An 18,567-nucleotide genomic window follows, 5' to 3' on the forward strand; every position below is an offset into this window, starting at 1 on the left:
AGGTGCTCCAGAAATACTCACCTAGTTAATTCTGAATAACAAGTAGAATTATCACCACATCCTTTTTCTCTCTGAGTCTCTGGCCAGGTTTCCACTAAGAGAACTAAGAGGGTGGAGGGGAGAGGTTGGTTACACAATTACAGGCCCCCTAGGGATGCGCTAGCTGGCCAATCTGGATGACTCACGCGGATTCCAGGTCCAGCCAGTGTACAGAACGGACCTCTTTGCACTCCCCCGCCCCATTCCAGCCTGTCTGCCATCACTGCCAGTGACGAGTCCCAAAAGGCCCAGCCACAGGCGTGCGGTGAAAATCGGCTCTCAGATCCCACGTCCTCACCAGCTGACCCCAGCTCACCCCTGGGCAGCCAGCGCAGCAGCCTGCCATCAGTAGCTTGTGTGCCTTTGGTTAAGTCACACAGGAGGCTCTGGGAAAGAACAACAGTGAGGGGGCCAACGACCAGGAGAACAAGCCTGGCAAATGGAAGGAGCTGGGAGGTCAGTGGCAAAGAGAAGACAGAGACCCCAGTGACCTCCCAAATACACATCTACTCCCCAGCTCAGGAAAACCTTCCATCAAAGACAACACAGCACTTCCTGTGTCACCAGCCACTAGCGGGAGGTAAGGCTCAGCCCCAGGGTTCAGAGATCCCCCTTCCTTTTCCTCTCCGTTGACCCTCCTCTGGTTCAGTCTCTCGTTACCTCGAGCCTAGATGCTTGGTGTGGACCACAAATTGACCCACATAGCCAGGGCCCTCTTCTTAAATATGGACCCTGCTGGGAGAAAGAAGGAAGACTGTTCCTAATGGGCGGGTGTGACCCACTCCACCAGATCCTCTTTCCCTTCTGCCAGAAAGGGTTGAAGACAGCGCACCAGAGGACGAGCACAGATTCTCTTGACGTAGCAAATATGCCCCTGCAGGGCAGCTCCACCCCTGGTCCCGACGAGGCCCCACACTCATGCTGTTCTTGTTACCAATAGTTCCCTTGTCCCGTCCGCCAGGCCAAATCCCAGCCATCCCCAAGGCCCAGTTCAAATGCTGCTTCTCCTCGAGCCCTGCCCTGCTTCCCCGGCCCCCTGTGCTCTCACCCAGAGCCCTCGGGACTTCCCACTGCACTGGCTGCCATCCCAAGTCAGCTTCCTCTCTGCTGCCCCTGGAGGACAGGGTCTGAGTCTGAGTTCTCTCGCTTTGCCTGGCATCGAGTTGTAGTAAATACATGGTGGATTTTAGTAAATACTTGTTGCAATATCTGTTGAAAGGATGGATGGAGGGCTGGAATAGTGGACACAGCAGGAGGCAGATGACGATGATGATGACGACGATGATAAAGAATTCCAAGTCCCCTCCTGGGGCCCTATCACTCCCTTGGTGGGAAGCCTGAGAAAAGGCGTTTAGGAGTCTGGCTGGGGAGGGGCAGAGAACAAAGCCTTGAGGCTCCAACCACTCAGGATTCAAGAGTCCGGGTTCCTGGGGGCAGTCCCCCCTTAGGAGAGGAGGAGCCGGGAAGAAGAGTAGAGTGCGTTCCCTGACTCTTGGTTCTCACATCAGCCTCCAACAAATCCCTGCGGTGCACAAAGAGCCAAATTCTTGAAAAACAGAAATGTACGCCTCCCAACACACACACACACACACAAAGGTAGAGGGAGATGGGCTCCCGGCTGCACAGATTGGCCTGGCAAGGGAGTTGTCCCCAAGGCCACAGTCTTCCAGGGAACCAGAGCGTGGGGGAGGGAGCACCTGCCTTGCTGGCCCTTTTCCCAGAAGGCCTGGACCCTGTAACCACCACCTGCGGGTCTGGCCATGGGTAGCCAGCCATAGGAGGCCAGATCTTGATCACCGAACCCTGGGCACTGCACAGCCTCTGACTTCCAGCCCTCAGACTGCAATGGCCCTGCTGAGGCCCCTGGGTCTGGTTTCAGTTGCCTAGGTCCACGGGAAAGGAAACACTTGCCCAGAGGCATGCTGCAGGAAAAGTGTGGTAAAGCCCCCTCCCAAGGGCGGCATCTCACAGTCTATAAACCTCTTTTTTAAGTTAGTCTAGTAGCTGCAGCTGAGTCGGAGGCCGGCAGCCAGGCACACCGGAGTCCTCAGTCCAAAGACCCTACTTCATGGGGTTCTATGCCTGAGGGCATCTGATTTTGACTAAAAGATGATACACACCGTGGGGTCTCGGGAAGGTCAGGGACATGAACATGGGACGGCATGTGTTCCTGGAGACCTAGTCTGACCCACCTTAGACAGGGGCTGGAAGTGACTAGCCAAAAAATCACTTTTTGAAAAGGACTCTGAGGTGGGTTCCATGTCCCCTCCCCTTGAATCTGGTATGGAAGTGACACTATGTGACTTCTGAGGCTAGGTCCTAAGAGGTCATGATCTTCTGCCTTGTTTGCTTGAACACTTGTTCTTGGAGCCCTGAGTGATTATGTAAGAAATCTGACTCCTCTGAGGCCATGCCACGAGGAAGCCCAAGCCACATGGAGATGTCCTGTGTAGATGCTCCCGTCCACAGTTACAGCTGGGCCCAGCCTTTATTTAAGTCACCCCAGTCCAGGCACCAGACATGAGAGTGAAGAAACTTTCAGATGATTCCAGCCCCCACCCCGGTGTTCAAGTCACACCTAGTCATTTGTGTTTTCCTAGCTGAGACCCCCAGACATTGTGGAACATGGACGCGCTGCTGTCCTCTCTGTGCCCTGTCTGGATGTCTGACCGACAGAACCCATGCAGCCCCTTGCTAACCCCTCCACCCACTCCAAAAGCCCAATGTCTGTCTCCACCCTGGTGAGCCAGGGAGACTCGGGACGCTTGGGGAAGGCTCCTTTTTGTAGCACCCTCCATTGCAGGATGCCCCTTGCACAGCTCTAAATCAATCAAGTGAATGGAGGATGTACCGAGTACCTGCAAAGCGCCTGCCCCATGCCCGCAGCTCCAGGAGATGCTGAAAGCATCTTCCATGCCCACCCCCTGGGCTCAAGTAACTTCTCCTCTATCTGGAGCCATCAGAGGCTGATCAAAGATATCAGGGGAACTGTAAGTCAATGTTCAGCTATGCTCTGGATTTTTCTCTGTCCCAGTTTCAAATATTCTGACCCACTGTATCCATGAGCTATCAAAACATTTGCGTCATTTCAACGTTTCTATATCCAAAGCTGCATTTTCTACATGACCTCTTCCACCCAGAAGCAGCTCAAAAATCTTGCAGACCATGGGCCAGAATTTGGGGTATGGAAAACGTTTACTTTAAGGAAAGCAACTGACCAAAAAATGCTTTGTTCAGTTCAACAGAACAGACGCTGACAGCCTGTGAGATCCTGTGCTGGGCACTGCAGGGCCCATCTATGCAGTTCTAGACTCAGGAATCCCAGAGCTGAATGGGCCTCATCCACACTGACCAACGCAGAGCCCGAAGCCCCCTCACGCTTGCCCTCCGGACGGCAGCTGGTGCAGGTGACCTCTCCCTCCTCCTTGACTTTCCCTTGGCCACACCTTCTCAGTCACCTCTGAAGCCTTTTCCCCTCCTCAGTCTCAGCCACAGAGAGCTTGGGGCTCAAACCTGCCACTTCTCTTTCACTTTAACTAGCCCCTAGCCTCCATGGGAATTACCTGGGCAGCTCTGAATAAATGCTGATGGGCCACCACCCCAGAGATTCTGATTCACTGACCTGGAGGGACCTGCAAGGGACTCTGAAGGCATCCATGGATGAGACCCACTGCCTCTACTCTTCCCTGCCTGAGATCATCCACACTCAGAGATTTAAACACCCACTACAAGCTGATGGCTCTGAAATTTCCACCTGACACCTGGACCTCTTTCCTGAGCTTCAGACCTATCCCTTTAGATTCTCGCAGACACTAACCAAACACATCGGGAACCAACTACTGATCTCCCCACCCCAGGCTGCTCCTCCTCGGCCACCATGACTCCCAGTAAATGGGACTTTCATTCCACAAACCTGAGAGCCATCTATGAATTCCCCCTTTTTCTCTCCCTCAGCCCACGTGGAGGTCCTGTCAATTCTCCCTTCACTTTTCAATCCCAGAGCATCTGCATTTTCCAAAGAACTTTTCACACAGTTATAATCCTGGTATGCATAAAACTTTGTATCCAGCCCTTTTCACTTAGCAGGAAGTTTCCCACATGCACAGCATTTGGTATTATACTTTTTAATGGCTGCAGAATGCTCCATCGAATAAATGCTGCTTAATTTACTTAGCCAGTCTCATATTGTAAAGCCTTTACTTTGCTTCCAATTTTTAGTTATAAATAATGCTGTGATGAGCATCTTGATGCAGAGAGCCTTTCCCCGCCCTTGGATTATTTCCTTTGGACAGAGTCCCAGAAGTGGGATTACTAGGTCACAGGATTGTGGACATTTTTATGGCTTGTGAAGCACGTTGCCAAATTGCTCTCCAAAAGGGTGAAACTACTTTACTTTTATGTGTCTTTTTGATGGCATATACAGGTTGGAATATGCCACCACAGACCTAGGACAGTCCTGGCAGCTGAGAGTCTGGAGTTTTTCTTCTCTTATTTTAAAAACTTCTTAAAAATTTGCTTAATTCTCTCCTAATTATCAAAGTGATAAATACACAATACAGAAAGGCAAACCCAGGAATGTACAACCAAGTAAACAAAAAAGCACCTATAATCCCACCTTCCCATAGGTTCTCAGAAGACATGACTCATTATTGGAATGCTAAAATGAGGAACTCAGACTGAATTTACACAGAAGGGAGGTGTTTTTTTGTTTGTTTGTTTTGTTTTTAATTTATTTATTTGGCTGCACCGGGTCTTACTTGCGGCACATGGGATCTTCGTTGCCGCATACAGGATCTTTTGGTTGCAGCATGCGGGATCTTTAGTTGCGGCATGCGGGATCTTTAGTTGCGGCATGCGGGATCTTTAGTTGCGGCATGCGGGATCTTTAGTGGCGGCATGCAGGATCTAGTTCCCTGACCAGGGATTGAACCCGGGCCCTCTGCACTGGGAGCACGGGACCACTGGATGGCCAGGGAAGTCCCGAGGTGGTTGTTTTAATCATGGCTTTACACAGAGAGACCCTGGCCTTTCTGGACTAGTCCCCTGGGAAGGACATGTACATATTCTTGCCACACTGTTAAGGTCAAATCACCTCTTTTTTAAACAAACAAACAAAAAAAATCACTTTTTAAACTCCTGGTGTGAAATCCCACTTAGGACTGGCTAGGGATATCCTCAGGGCATATCGTTGCCCTTCAGTGATAGAGTTCATCTCCTTAGTCACATCCACAGTCATTCAGACACAAGCTTGGTCCTTTCCAGGTGGGGAAGATGGCTTGGGGGTGGGGGTGGGGGAGGAGGCCGGCCATGAAGTGACAAACTGATTTCCGACCTTAGGAGCTGGTACTGAAAGCTGCTGTCAAGGTGGTCCCAGAACGTTCTTAACAATGGCTGGAGCCCCTGGAACACATGTTAAGAGAAGGGAGCACCCGGAGTGACAACACTGATAAGCAAACAGTAAAGAGGAAGAGGGACAGATCTGTTGAGGATTTACTGTGTGCTGGGCTGAGGGTTAAGCGCTTTATACACGTAAAATAAATGTAATGCTCACAATGCTACTTGTACAACAAGGAGTTACAACAGTAACTACTATTATTATCCCCATTTACAGACAAGACACTGAGGGATTAGAACTTGTTCAGGACCCCAGCAGTCTGGCTCCGCAGCCCAGGCTCTTACTCTGAATCTCCTGGTGCACGTGTTCCAGGATGAGCCTCCAAAGGAGACCAGCTGCCCTTCTGAATTCTGTGAGGCAGCACTCCTCCCCCTGTTCTGTTCACCTCGACCACCCAACTCAGACACAGCATCCCCATGTGTACTAGTGTGCTAGGGCTGCCATAACAGACGGCCACAGACCGGATGGCTTAAACAACCTCCCAGTTCTGGAGGTTGGATGTCCAAGATCAAGGTGCCAGCAGGGTTGGTTTCTGGCGAGAGCTCTCTTCCTGGCTTGCAGACGGCCACCTTCCCTCTGTGTGCCACACACTCCTGGTGTCTCCTCCTCTTCTTATAAGGACATCAGTCCTGTAGGATTAGGATCCCATCCTTACTACCTGGTTTAACCTTAATTACCTCCTTCAAGGCACTATCTCCAAATTCAGACACACTAGGGGTTATGGCTTTAACATATGAATGGCGGGGCACAATCAGTTCATAACACCTTACTGACCTGAGAAACACAGACTCCTGACATCTGCCAGATGACCCTGCACTGTCCCCATAGCTCATCCTCCATGAAGGCTCTGCTGTCATCATGCCTAGTATTAGCTTTTTCTTACTAGATTATGATTATTTGGAGGTTACAGGCCAATTTTCACTCATCTGTGCATACCACCCCATTCATTCATTCAACTCATTCATTCACTCTGCTGTCCACAAACTAGTTTAGGAATCACCTACTAGGAGCCAGGCCCTGTGTTAGCCCTGGGACTTCAATGGTGCACAGGATACAGCGATAACTCTGCATCCTAACACAGCCAACCTGCCCACTTCTCTCTTCTGTACTCCCTAACCCCAGGCCACCTGACAGCTCTCACCTCCTGTCCCAAACCCAGATTGGGCAGGGGGCTCTTTAACACCTTCCCACTCAGAGGAAACAGATGGTATTAATCCAAAGGGGCAGCCATTTCTAAGCAAGGGACTGCAAAGCTGTGTGTCACCTCCCTAACCCCAGGCCACCTGACAGCTCTCACCTCCTGTCCCAAACCCAGATTGGGCAGAGGGCTCTTTAACACCTTCCCGCTCAGAGGAAACAGATGGTATTAATCCAAAGGGGCAGCCATTTCTAAGCAAGGGACTGCAAAGCTGTGTGTCCCCTCCCTGTAAATAAAATTATACATGTCCCAACCAGGGAAATAAATGCGTGCTTGCAAGACTCGTACAAGCAGTCCCTCTTGCCCAGGAAACAGGTTTGTTTCCATGAAATATTTCTATTAGAAAACAGAAAGGAATTGCCTCTTGGTGTTCTCAGATAGGGAGAAGGTGGGCGTTGCTTATCTCACTGAACCTGCCTTCACTGAAGTGGAGAACCATGAAACTCACAGCGACCATCCTTACCCCAGGAGGGGCGACAAAATGAGGGGAAACCTCAGTAGGCAAAACCATGGCGATGACAGGTGGATCCTATTTAACTTGGTACATGAGAGGGATGGGCAGGGGTTAAAGACACATATTACAAAGGGCAGTGGGAGCCCTTTTTGCTCTTCTTTCTCTTAGTGGCCTGAAATTCCCATATCAAACTGAATTAAAACATCTAGGTACAATGTATAAAATAGGTAAACAACAAGGACCTACTGTAGGGCATAGGGAACTGTATTCAGTATCTGATAATAACCTATAATGGAAAAGAATCTGAAATAGATACATATACATATACATACGTATAAGTGAATCACTTTGCTGTACACCTGAAACACTGTAAATCAACTGTACTCCAATTAAAAAGGAAACGATCTACGTACAATGTACGTGTGTGTGCCTGGGGTCAGACCCTCATTTGGGCCAAATATCCCAATCACTCCAACACTCTCCCCTTCCCCTCCCTTGTTCCCTTCCACAGCACCGAGTGGCCTTAAAGGAAAAACTAAGAATACTTTAATTTTTTAATCACAAAAAAATACTTGCCAGAGTGGCCTTTTAAAAATCTAAATCTGGTGCCATTCCCCTGCACAGCGCACAGCTCCCGCCTCTGCCCTCCGAATCAAGCCCACGGTCCTTACATCTTGGATTATGACGGCTCTCTTGGCTTTGGCCTCACCATGGCACATTTATGCCCTCACTGTGTTCAATTCCTTTCTGTTCCTCAAAGCCTTCGTCTCTCTCTTCCGGGCCTTGGCACATGCCACTGTTTCCTCTACCTTGGTCACTCTTCCCAACTGTCCACCTGGCCAAATCCTCCTCCTCCTTCTGGTCTCTGCTTTAGTGCCTTCCTAGTGCCCTAGGCTGCATTAGCTGCTCCTCCTCTGGGTGCCTGACCCCCCTAACCCACATAATCCTGTAACAGTTGCCTGGTCAGACCCTGCGCTCCCCACCGCCGCATTCACCACTTCATCCTCAGGACCATCTAAAAGGCAGCACACAGGCAGAGCTCAGGGGATGTTGGCTAAATGAAGGGGTCCAGTGAGAGGTGGGTCCCTCAACACCTCAGTGCCCACCCTCTGCCCATTCATGGAGGCCAGGGGCTGTATCTCATCCATTCCTACATCTCCAGGGCCTGGTACAGGGATTGGCACACAGCAGATGCTCAAGAAATGTTTGCTGCACTAAGGGGAGTGGATATGGAGGAGAGGGGAGAAAACTCAGCTTTCTGGATAGATCTTCAGATCTCTACTCTGTCAACTGTTCACACACCCACACACCGGCATACCACCCCACCCTCCTCAATGGAGACCCACACGCGTCACGAGTGCCACTGGGAGGTGCCCTGTCCCTTTTAATTAAAATTCAGACAGGTGGCCTCCTCCCTACTCATTCCTCTCTCTCCAGGTCATTTCTGAAGACTGAGACTCAGCAGGACAGCTGAGAAGGAGTTGTGGATGTGGAGAAATCGCTGGGTTTGCACCTCTGCCTTCCAACCCTCCTCCCACATTCCACAGTCTTCCTGTAGGTGACCAGGCCCAGGGGCAGTAGGGTCAGGGGCCTGGAGGTCTCGCGACCAGGAGGCTGGGGGCTGGGGCCAGTGCTGTCCCTGGCTTACTGTTTTTATTTCCTCAAGTCTCCTTTTCTTTTCCACTCCTCCACCAAAGGCCCAGTTTTAGGGGATCCCCTTCCTCCTCAGGTGGAGAAGGCAAAGCGCCTGGCGCAGGGCCATCACCCGCAGTCACAGAGGCAGGAAGGTCTCTGAAGGTCCTGGGAGCCACATCAAAAGAGAAGCTCCCGGGCCTGGTCCCTGGGGTGGGACTGAGGGTAGAGAGAGGCTGCTAGCAAAGACCCCTTTCTCCTTCAGGCTGAGCTTCCTCCGAAGAGGAAGGTGGGGGTTGACTGTGTTGGAGGAGCTTGTCACCTGGCGGGAAGCAAACCTGGTATGTACTTGCCTAAGTCCACTTCTGGGCAGACTGTGATGAAAAACATCCCAGATGCACAAACCAAGCAGAGTGGCAAAACAGGGCTGGGAGAGACACAAACATTCCAGGAAGGCCTCCTGGAGGGGACCGCCAACTTCCACATTTTAGAAAGATTTGGAAAACAAACAGCACTCAAACCACTGGAATTGTGTGTGTGCGTCTGTGTGTGTATTTTAGATGAAGGGGTGTGTGTTTCTTTCTCTGTGGAGGAAGGGAAACCCCCTGGCCAGCAATGAGGCTGTGGGATCATCTGTGAGTATCTTTTATCCCTGCAGTGCTGGGAGGAAGAGTGGACTACACCACAGGGGCCTGGGTGGCTGCCGCAGAGGCTGTTTCCGTCACCTCTCCCCAGCCCAGGTCCTCTACCGTCCCTGCCAAGCAACAGGGGTAGTAGCAATCCATACAGAGGGGTGGGTGGGGGACCCCTGAGCCAGTCTCCAAGGACGCAGTTCATTAGGACGCATCCTCTGTTGCCATGGAGATTCCCGGCCCACAGAGCCTGGCTAATAGTTCCTAAATTCACTCAGGCCTCGAGCACAATTAGACAAGATGAATTTTCGAGTTGGAGCATAATGAGACCCGGACGTCCGGAAAGCATATGGCAGCCTCCCAGGGGACGGCAGAGCCCCGGGAGAGCACACTGCTGCCACAAGGTCACCAGGCCACCGCCTCTCTTGGGCGGGAGGTCTGGGAGGCACTGGGGAGCACTTCCCCTCCTTTAGAATTCTTCAGCAGCACAGCCTCTGTCTGAGCAGCGCTGGGGGATGGGAGAAAGGAAAAATAAGCTCTCCATATCTGTCCCAGGCCCTTCTAGGGAGAGGGTTGGGAGACTTTATCCTGCATCCTGATAAATTTGCCAACAAATGCATCTCACATGGCTGAAGCTATGCTTCACGCACAGAACAGATCCTCCTATCCATGCAAAAACACAAATATGCCATTCAAAAATCTCTACTTGAACATACACAGGGCCAGACACAAGAAACACGCCATGGGATTTGCAGCATCGCACGCTCCTTCCCACTCAGGGCATGGGGCTTGCCCTCTGGCAGGGGAGACAGGGCATGTTCAACTAGAACCATCTCAACATGGCAGTGACATGAGAAGGATGGAGTTAGGAGTGAGGAGAGATCAGAGAAGGCTCCCTGGAGGAGGTGGCATTTTGGCTGGGCCTTGAAAGCAGGGATCAAGAGATCTTTTGAGCAGAGAGGGAGCAGAAAAGCACAAGTTGAGTTTGGGGGCAGCCAGCAGACCAGTGTGGCTGGAGGGCAGGGTCTGAGCAGGGGCCAAGGAGGTAAATGGTGGCTCTAGAGGGAAGGCACTGAATGCTCAGCTAAGTGGCCCGGGCAGGGGGAAGCCAAAGAATACTGCCACCCAGGTGGGCAGTGGAGTCCAGGCTGATAAGACCCCAACCTCACGCTCCCCTAATCCAGGGCAGTCCCAAGCCCAGTTTGGGCCTGAACCCAGGACAGGCTCCCAGTGCGGCAGCTCCAGCTCCCATCCCCACCAGCTTCTCCCAATCAGTGTCACCCTTCCAAGCCTCCAGGAGCTCCGGTCAGAATCGAAACTCTCCTCTGACAGGCTCCTGCACAAAGCCCCCAGTGTTCTAAACACAGACCAGCCCCTTGGTGCCCAGCAGAGAGAGGGTCAGGGAGAGGGGAGAGTTAAGGTTTGCTGTAGGATTAAAAGTAGGGAGGAAGGAGTTGGGGAGAGAAGACAGCAGCAAAGAGGGGCAACTTGGGCCTGGCGGGCTCTGGGAAGGAACGCTTAGCAGGGACTTGCCTCTCTAGGGCACTAAGCTCCTCCTGGCTTCTTGAAGGTCCGTGCTTTTTTAGAAGGCAGGCCTACTCTCTTGAGAAAACTGGATTACCATCTTTGGATCAATTTTTTCTCCCAGAAGTTTGCTATTAGCAAAAATCACTGACCCTGCATGATAGAGAAGCAGAGATGGCAAAACTTCCTGTTTGTTCTCTCTCACTTTCTCCTCCTCCCATCCCCACCCCCAGTCTCTCTCTGGCCAGGAATCCAGCTCAGTTCCCCAGAAACCAGGATACCCCAATTCCAGCCAGCTGCTGCCCCTCTTCTCCTGGGGTTGCCGACAGAGCCTGAGGCACTGACCTTCAGCCTCTGTGGGATCTGATTTTCTAGATCCAAAAATGCTCTCAGAGCCAAGTCTGTGGAACAAGGGAGATGGTCTGGTTTGAGGGGGGCTGGATCTGGGACACAGAACTGCTGACCAGAGAAGACTCCTCCTGGGTTTCCCAGGAGCCCCTGTACCCCCGCTGACTTCTACCTCTCAGGCACCTCCACAGGTTCGTCAACCTCCAAAACATCACCCCGAGTCCTGTTTCCTCTCCAGCCCTCACTGTTTCTTTCGGCCAGCTCAGGCTGTGCTTGGACCATCACAATGGCCCCCAACGGGTCTGCTGCCCTTCAGCCCACCAAGTGCAATGGGTCTAACTGTGCGGTCCCCCAGGAGAGGAACAGGGACAGAGCGAGAGCCCAGACGGAGTGTTGGCCCGTGCCCACTCTCTGCCCTGGTTCACCTCAGTAACTCTGGCGAAGCCTCTGTGTTCCATAGCAACGGAAGGGCTTTTTGTTTGGTTGGTTTTTTTTTTGTTTTTTTTTTTTTTTAATGGGAGGGAATCAATTTAGGGAGAAGCCATTGGTTAAATGAAATGCTTTTGAGGCACTAATGAGCCAGGCAGTTAAGGGCATGGGCCCTGGGGTGCCTCAAGGATGGGACAGAAACTTGGCTCCATCTCAGTTTACCAGTTGTGTGACCGTGGGCATGTTACTTAACTCCTCTGAGCCTCAGTATCCCCATCCACAAAATGGACATAACAGCAGCACCTTCCCTCTCCCATCCCTGTGGCTCACAGGCTGCTGAAAGGATGATATAAGATGCATGTAAAACAGTTAGCACAGTCCCTAGAACATGGTCAGCACTAAGTAAACATTTATCATTAGTGTTTTGTTACTGGTGAGTTCCAGTCCTACAGCGCCGCCCTCCTTGCCGCTCAAACCCAGACCAGCCCAGGACAGATGTGCTCAGCAGCCAGCAAAGCGGCAACACCATTTCCCTCTGTCGTTTCTCCTTGACCCAAGAAGGCTGGGCCTCTTAATTGCTCTTTGGCTTTACTCAATTTGAAATGAGCAGGACACCAGTTCCCCACAGGAAAAAATAAATATGCTTCTGCTCACAATACTAATGAGGCTGGAGACGAGGGAGACTGGCAGGGGAGGGCAGCCCCTGAGGACTTCCGCCGGCCATGCAGAAGGGTGCGGCCCATCCTCCAGAGGGCAGGAGGGATGGGAGGCTCTGGCTGCGCTCCACAGGCCCCAGATCAGGGCCAGGCTGGCTCAGGTAACCCACAGAATGGGGTGTGGGAAGCCCACTGCGGGGATGCCCACAGATTCATGATCCAGCTCTTCTCCGGGGAGCTCCGGGACCACCCGGGCTGTCATCTTCCTCTCCTCCTATTCAGTCACCAAGGCCTGGAGATTCCCCTTCCTGGGCCCACTGTCTCGGCCCTGGTTCAGACACTCACCAGCTCCCAGCCTCCAGCCTTTCCCTCTCCTGCCCGTCCTCCCCTGAGGGGTCACTCTCGCTCAGTCAGTTGGCAAACATGAGCGAGCAGGAAGCCCGTGAAAGCCTGGGGGAGGCAGGAGGACTCCGAGGGACCCAGGCCCAGCTTCCCCCTCCTTTCTGACCTCTCCCCTCGTGCTCCCCCAGACAAAAGCCTCACAGCTGTGCCCTGAGTGGGAGGCAGCCCCCTCCTCGGAGCCTGGGAGCTCTCTGCTCTCTCAGCCAGAAAGATCTTCCCAGATTCCACGTGGCTCCTCTCTCCCCTCGTTCCACCCTGGGCCCCGACATCCCCTTTTCAGAGCTGCTCTGTCTAAAGCAGCCCCTCCCATCGCTCTGCCCTCTGACCCCACTGCATTTTTCTTCATAGCATTTACCACCACCTGACATCTAATATTTATGTATTTGTGTTCTGTCCTGTCTCCCCACCCTCCAGGGCCAGTCCCCTGAGGGCAGGGACTTTTTCTGTTTTGTTCACCTGTGTGGATGTGTCCCATCATCTAGAACGGTGGCTGGCACAGTACGTGCTTAATGATGTGTACTGTCGTGGAATCTAATGACTGGATCACATCCATTTCCCACGTACAACTCATGCATAACTCACCCTGGCCTCCACCTTTACCTCCCCTCTGGCTACTCCCCAAGCGCACTCCCCACCTTCCCAGCTCCTGATCCTCTATGCTCAGACCTCCCCGGACAACCTGGAAGCTGCAGAACATTTCAGGAGTGACCCTGCCCTTGTCTTTACTCATCTGTGCCTTCCCTCCTCCACCCTTTCCCAAATCCTACTCACCCTTCAAAGTCAGACTCAAACACCACCTCCCCTCGGAAGCCTTGTCCAGTCTCCCAGGGCTCTGTGGCCTTCAGGACCTGTGTTCAGCGCTACTTCAAATACTCCATCAGTATCTGTGTCTGCCTCCCAGGCAGAATTCAACTTCCTTAAAGGTCAGGGAGACTGGTCCCTTCTGTGTGTCCCCCGAGGCTGCACAGTGCCTGGCATGGAGCAGGTGCTTAGTGGATGGTAGTTTGTATTAAGATTCAGATTGTTCTAATGCTAAGACCTGTTATTAACTGTTACCTCTTACAAGGTCCACCACAGGAGACGGAACAGCAAGCCAGCCCTGGAGCTGAGAACAGAAGCCCAGCCCCAGGGGCCAAACTGAGGGCAGGGATCCAGGTTCCCTGAGTGTGGACAGCAGATGATCTGAGGCCGGCCATGAGGCTTGGGCATAGAGCCACAGACTTCCACATCTGAACACAAGGCTGATCCCACTGTCAGGGAGAAGTGCTGCCTGCAACTCCCAGGGGATGGAAACCGACACCCCCGTCCCCTTCCTGGGAGGAAATCCTGCCAGCATTCTCAGGGACATGGGACAGCAGGGCTCAGCTGAAGGAGGAAGGAGGGAAGAGGCCACAAGGTGGGCCTGGGTCCCAGAGCACCCCCTCTGGCCTGACCCCACACGCCACAGCTGAGGCCGCCAGCGGCACTGGCCACTCAGTCCTTCTCCTGGTCAGTTCTCTGGCCTTGAACATTGCATGGCTGGGACTTTTGCATGGTACAATGCTCCCTACACCCATTCCTACCCCTTCACTGCTTCAGAGCAAGCCCACTCCACAGCTCATATGACTCTCCAAACACTATCAAGGGGCAAACAGAACTGGATTGATACCCCAGAGAGGTTAAGCAACTTGCCCAAGGTCACAGAGCATGTTAGAAACAAAGCCCAGAATAGAAACTAGACTGAGATTTCAGTTGTCATTTGCGGAGTCACCAGGAAAGCATGTGCTGAAAGGCTTTCCTGGGGCTGGAGGCAGGAGGTTGAGAGGGCTTTGTCGCCTCCAGAAATCCTACTCCCCTTTATTCTGCAAGTACACAGGCTCTGTCTGGCTTCAAACCCAAAGAAATCTCTGCTCACTGGCTCTCAGACTCAGGAAGCAGCCCATTCCCTGTGGCTTCTTTCCTGGAAGATGCATTCAATAAACAGAGCTCCTTTCTCATCTTCCTGCATAAATATTTCAGGAGACTAAGAAACAAACAGATCTGTGTTTGATCTGCTGGCCACTCAGAAAGGAGGGCTCCTCTATCCCAGGCAGGACCCCCGCCCCCTCCCCAGGCACTGCAGTGTCCACCAGGCCGTGGGAAATACAAGACAGCAGGGAGAGCCACTTTCCTACAGCGGCTCCTCACCTGGGTTGGGGAACCTGGTGGGAGCCGGAGAGCAGAGCCCAGTTTTACCAGACGTGCCCCTCCCCTCAGCACTTGCCATTCCTAGAAACGGAGAACATGGTCTGCCAAGAGTCTGTTGTTCTTGGGGACGCTTCAGTCGCTGCTGCCCAAGAGCACACGGCAGGGGACAGGGGGTTCCGCACAGACAGGCACCGCCTACAGGGAAGGGGGCGCAGAGCCTCCCAGAACAGGTGGACCACAGTCTGGCTGGAGACCTCGGCAACTTATCGGGCCAGTTCCCCCAAGCCTCCTCAAACAATCCTCTTATCTATCCATTCAAACGCTCATGGAGCACATTATTCTTGGACCCGGAACATTCAGCGGCTCCCCACTGCAGACAGGACTGACTTCTCAGACTGTCACCTCCTGTGCTTCCCAACCTTGCCCCACCCCAGCCTCCCAACCACATCTCTCCCTGCCCAAGTCATACTCCGCACTCCAGTCAGCCTGGTTCCTCCCTTTCCCTCACGAGTCTTTCCCTCTCCTAAATGCTGTTCTATCTTTGCCTTTTCTCCTCTCTTTCTTTTCTCTTGCCCTTCTCAGGATGGTGCATGTGCCACCTCCTCCATGAAGCCTTCCTTGACCATCCCACCCCACAGTGATCCTGCCTCTCCCCTGAGCTCCTTCGTGGTTCGTTGCCTCCCCGGGGACCGCTCCTGTGACACTCTCATGTGTGAGGGCTTATCGTTCCAACTCAGTTACAAGCGTCTAAAGAGCCAGGCTCTAGCTCTTGTTTCAGCTGAGTGTCTGAGGATGAGGGCTGTATCTGGACAGGGCTGCTCCAGAAGGAAACTCAGGTCTGAAGAAATTTTGATGCCCAGGCCCTACCTCCCAGAGATTCTGATTCTGTTGTTCTGGGGTGGGGGGGGAGGGGATGCAGGGAGGACCAACTACATAATCTGCAGGGCCGCTTGATCAAAAATTATGAAGAATTTCAAGACAGTGTCAGCAGAATACTAAACCAAGCATCGCACAGGTCACACACCTGTGACACTGACCCTGAGCACAAGCATATAAACCTCCCCAGGTGGTCTGCAGCCAGCATTAGAATCACTGCTAATGGCAACGAGGAGCCACTGAAGATTCCGCACCTCTGAGCTCCCAAGACAGTGCACGCATCTGCGTCTCCTTCACCTCTGCAAGCCTGGGCTGCCTGGGGCACAAGCAAATATTTGTAGAATGAATGAATATATGAATGGATGGAGAGATATGGAGCTGGAACCAGAAAGCTGAGAAGAATCTTTTTTCCATTAAAAATCTATTAAATTATTAATATTTATTATTAATAAATAGAATAATTATTCCTTTATATAAAACCAAACATTAATGTTTTAATATTCCTATATTAAAATAGATCCAACATGCCTATAGCGCACAAGTCTTAAGTGTTCAGCTTGCAAAATTTTTACACATGTACACATGCACCTAACCACCATCGTTCCAGAAGCTTCTCTCGTGCCCTATCCCAGTGAATACTACACCCCTAACCCCCAACCAGGTCACCACTGAAAACTGGAAAGAATTTTCATCAAAGAAGGACTCTGGCTGAAGGGGGCAGAATCAGCACAGGGGAGGGTGTATTGAAGAGATGTGGAAGAGGCTGACTCATAAAATTCCCTTCTTGTGTGTGGAGGGCTGATGTTTACACCAAATGGGAGGGGGTAGGCACAAAGGTTCAGATAGGCTGAGCAACTTGCTCCAAGGCACAGGGCAAGCCAGGGGCAGAGCTGGGACTCGAACTCTGGTCCTCAACCTCCAAGTTTCATAAACCCTCGGCAGTCTGGAGTAAACGTGTGTGTGTGTGTGTGTGTGTGTGTGTGCGTGCGTGCGCGCGCGCACGCTGGAGGACACAGCTCAGAAGGAGACTCTGGCTGTAGGGTCTGGGAGAGCTGGGGGAGGGTAGCTGGGCAGCAACAGGGCATAAGCACATCCGTAAGCTCACTCCTGCACCCAGCCTCGAACCAGGTGATACTATCCTAAGCTAGTTGGGAAAACTGAGTCCCAACCAGAGGGGATCAACTCAAGATCACACAGCCGCACAGTGTCAGAGCTGGAGTTTAAGCAGGGGGCTCCAAAATCCCATTCCGGGAGTCTTCTCACCAGGCCATAAGCAAGTCTTCCTAGAAGGAGACTTAGGGCCTCTCTGTCCCCTCCCCCCTGCACCCTGTCTTCTCAAGCCCAGATTCAACCTTTCTGGCAGCCCGAGGCAGATGAGAAAGGCCAGTACCATGCAGTGGTCCCAGCCAGGGGTATCTCCTTGGGGGAGAGGGGGGCACGTGCTGCGCTCACCCAGGCACGGGAAGATGCCAGCAGGAAATCTGGGCTGGGGGCCCAGAACCCGCACTCCTACCTTAGGATACACGGGCTTTGTCAATGTCTACTCGCCGCTCTGCCTCCAGGGCAACATGGGTTGGGGTGGACCATCTAAAGTGCAAGTCAGGGCTTCCCTGGTGGCGCAGTGTTAAGAATGTGCCTGCTAACGCAGGGGACACGGGTTCAAGCCCTGGTCCGGGAAGATCCCACATGCCGTGGAGCAACTAAGCCCGTGTGCCACAACTACCGAGCCTGTGCTCTAGACCCCATGAGCCACAACTACTGAGCCCGCGTGCCACAACTACTGAAGCTCATGCGCCTAGAGCCCGTGCTCCTCAACGAGAAGCCACCGCACCACAACAAAGAGTACCCCTGCTCGCCACAACTAGAGAAAGCCTGCGTGCAGCAACAAAGACCCGACGCAGCCAAAAATAAATAAATAAATTTATTAAAAAAATAAAAAATAAAGTGCAAGTCGGACCACATCACTCTTCTGCTTAAAACCCCTTGGGGGCTCCCGGCACCACCAGGGGTGAAGTTCACGCTCCTTGGTTGGGCAGCCCTGGCTCCCCAGCTCCTGCCTGCCTCCCAGCCTGTTTGTCACTTGCCGTCCTACCCTTTCCACCCAGCAGCATCCAACTCGCCTCTCTCCTGGAATAAGCCAAAACTGCGTCCCCCTCCATGCCTTTGTTTATGCCAGCCCTCTACCTGGAATGCCTTCCCCTCCCTTCATCCACCTCTGCCTACTCATCCGTGACAGCTGAGATGAGATCTCTTCCTCCAGAAAGCGTCCTTGGCCCGCCACCCCGTCCCCATGGCTTCAGAGTTCTGTGCTCACATCTCCACTCCCCCGCTCACCGGCCTCCCTTCCCCACATCCCTGCGGCCGTGTGTCCTTCTGAGCCACCATCTCCTCCACGAGACTGCGCTCCCCCAAGGAGGGGACAGCCTGGGTTCATCCCTGCGTGCTCAGTGCCACGTGCTTTGGGCCTGGCACACAAGTGCTCAGCAAATGTCTTCTGAATGAATCTAAGGCCTCATTTTATTTTCATAAGGGTGAGGGGTGGGGAGGGTGGTCGGTGGTCAGGGAGCAGGGTGGCCAGCGTGGAGAGGTGCACAGAATAAGGCTGGTCATCCTCTCCACTTCCGCTCCCTGGGCAAAACTGGCTGGTGGTAAACAGCTCTCCCCCCGTGTCTCACCTTCCCCCTCAGGAGCCTCTCCTGAGTCTCATTGCTTAGGGTCTTGCTATCAGCAAGCTAAGGCATCATCCCTCCCAGGGGAATTTATATTTTAATAACATCTAGAAGGCCCAAAGGAACTGAATTCTATAGTGGCTTCTG

At 52.7% G+C, this 18,567-nt stretch overlaps 1 protein-coding gene and 1 long non-coding RNA gene across 6 annotated transcripts in view; one reads left to right on the plus strand and one right to left on the minus strand.

Annotated features, from left to right (window-relative positions):
* The window catches only part of CORO2B (coronin 2B), a 141,173-nt gene that overhangs the window by 110,455 nt on the left and 12,151 nt on the right, over positions 1 to 18,567 (minus strand). The window contains exon 1 of one of the 5 annotated variants that reach the window (XM_057543722.1): positions 13,481 to 13,501. The exons of the other annotated variants lie outside the window; for them this stretch is intronic. The gene's annotated coding sequence lies outside the window, so the exon portion shown is untranslated. Of the gene's footprint in view, positions 1 to 13,480; positions 13,502 to 18,567 lie in introns of those variants that run through there. 5 annotated transcript variants of the gene reach the window in all.
* Positions 287 to 4,145, plus strand: LOC130707649 (uncharacterized). The gene is made up of 3 exons (XR_009007647.1): positions 287 to 619; positions 3,277 to 3,446; positions 3,580 to 4,145. It is a non-coding gene; the product is annotated as an uncharacterized LOC130707649 (long non-coding RNA).

The sequence above is a fragment of the Balaenoptera acutorostrata genome, chromosome 3, assembly GCF_949987535.1.
Source record: "Balaenoptera acutorostrata chromosome 3, mBalAcu1.1, whole genome shotgun sequence".
NCBI classification, from domain to species: domain Eukaryota; kingdom Metazoa; phylum Chordata; class Mammalia; order Artiodactyla; family Balaenopteridae; genus Balaenoptera; species Balaenoptera acutorostrata.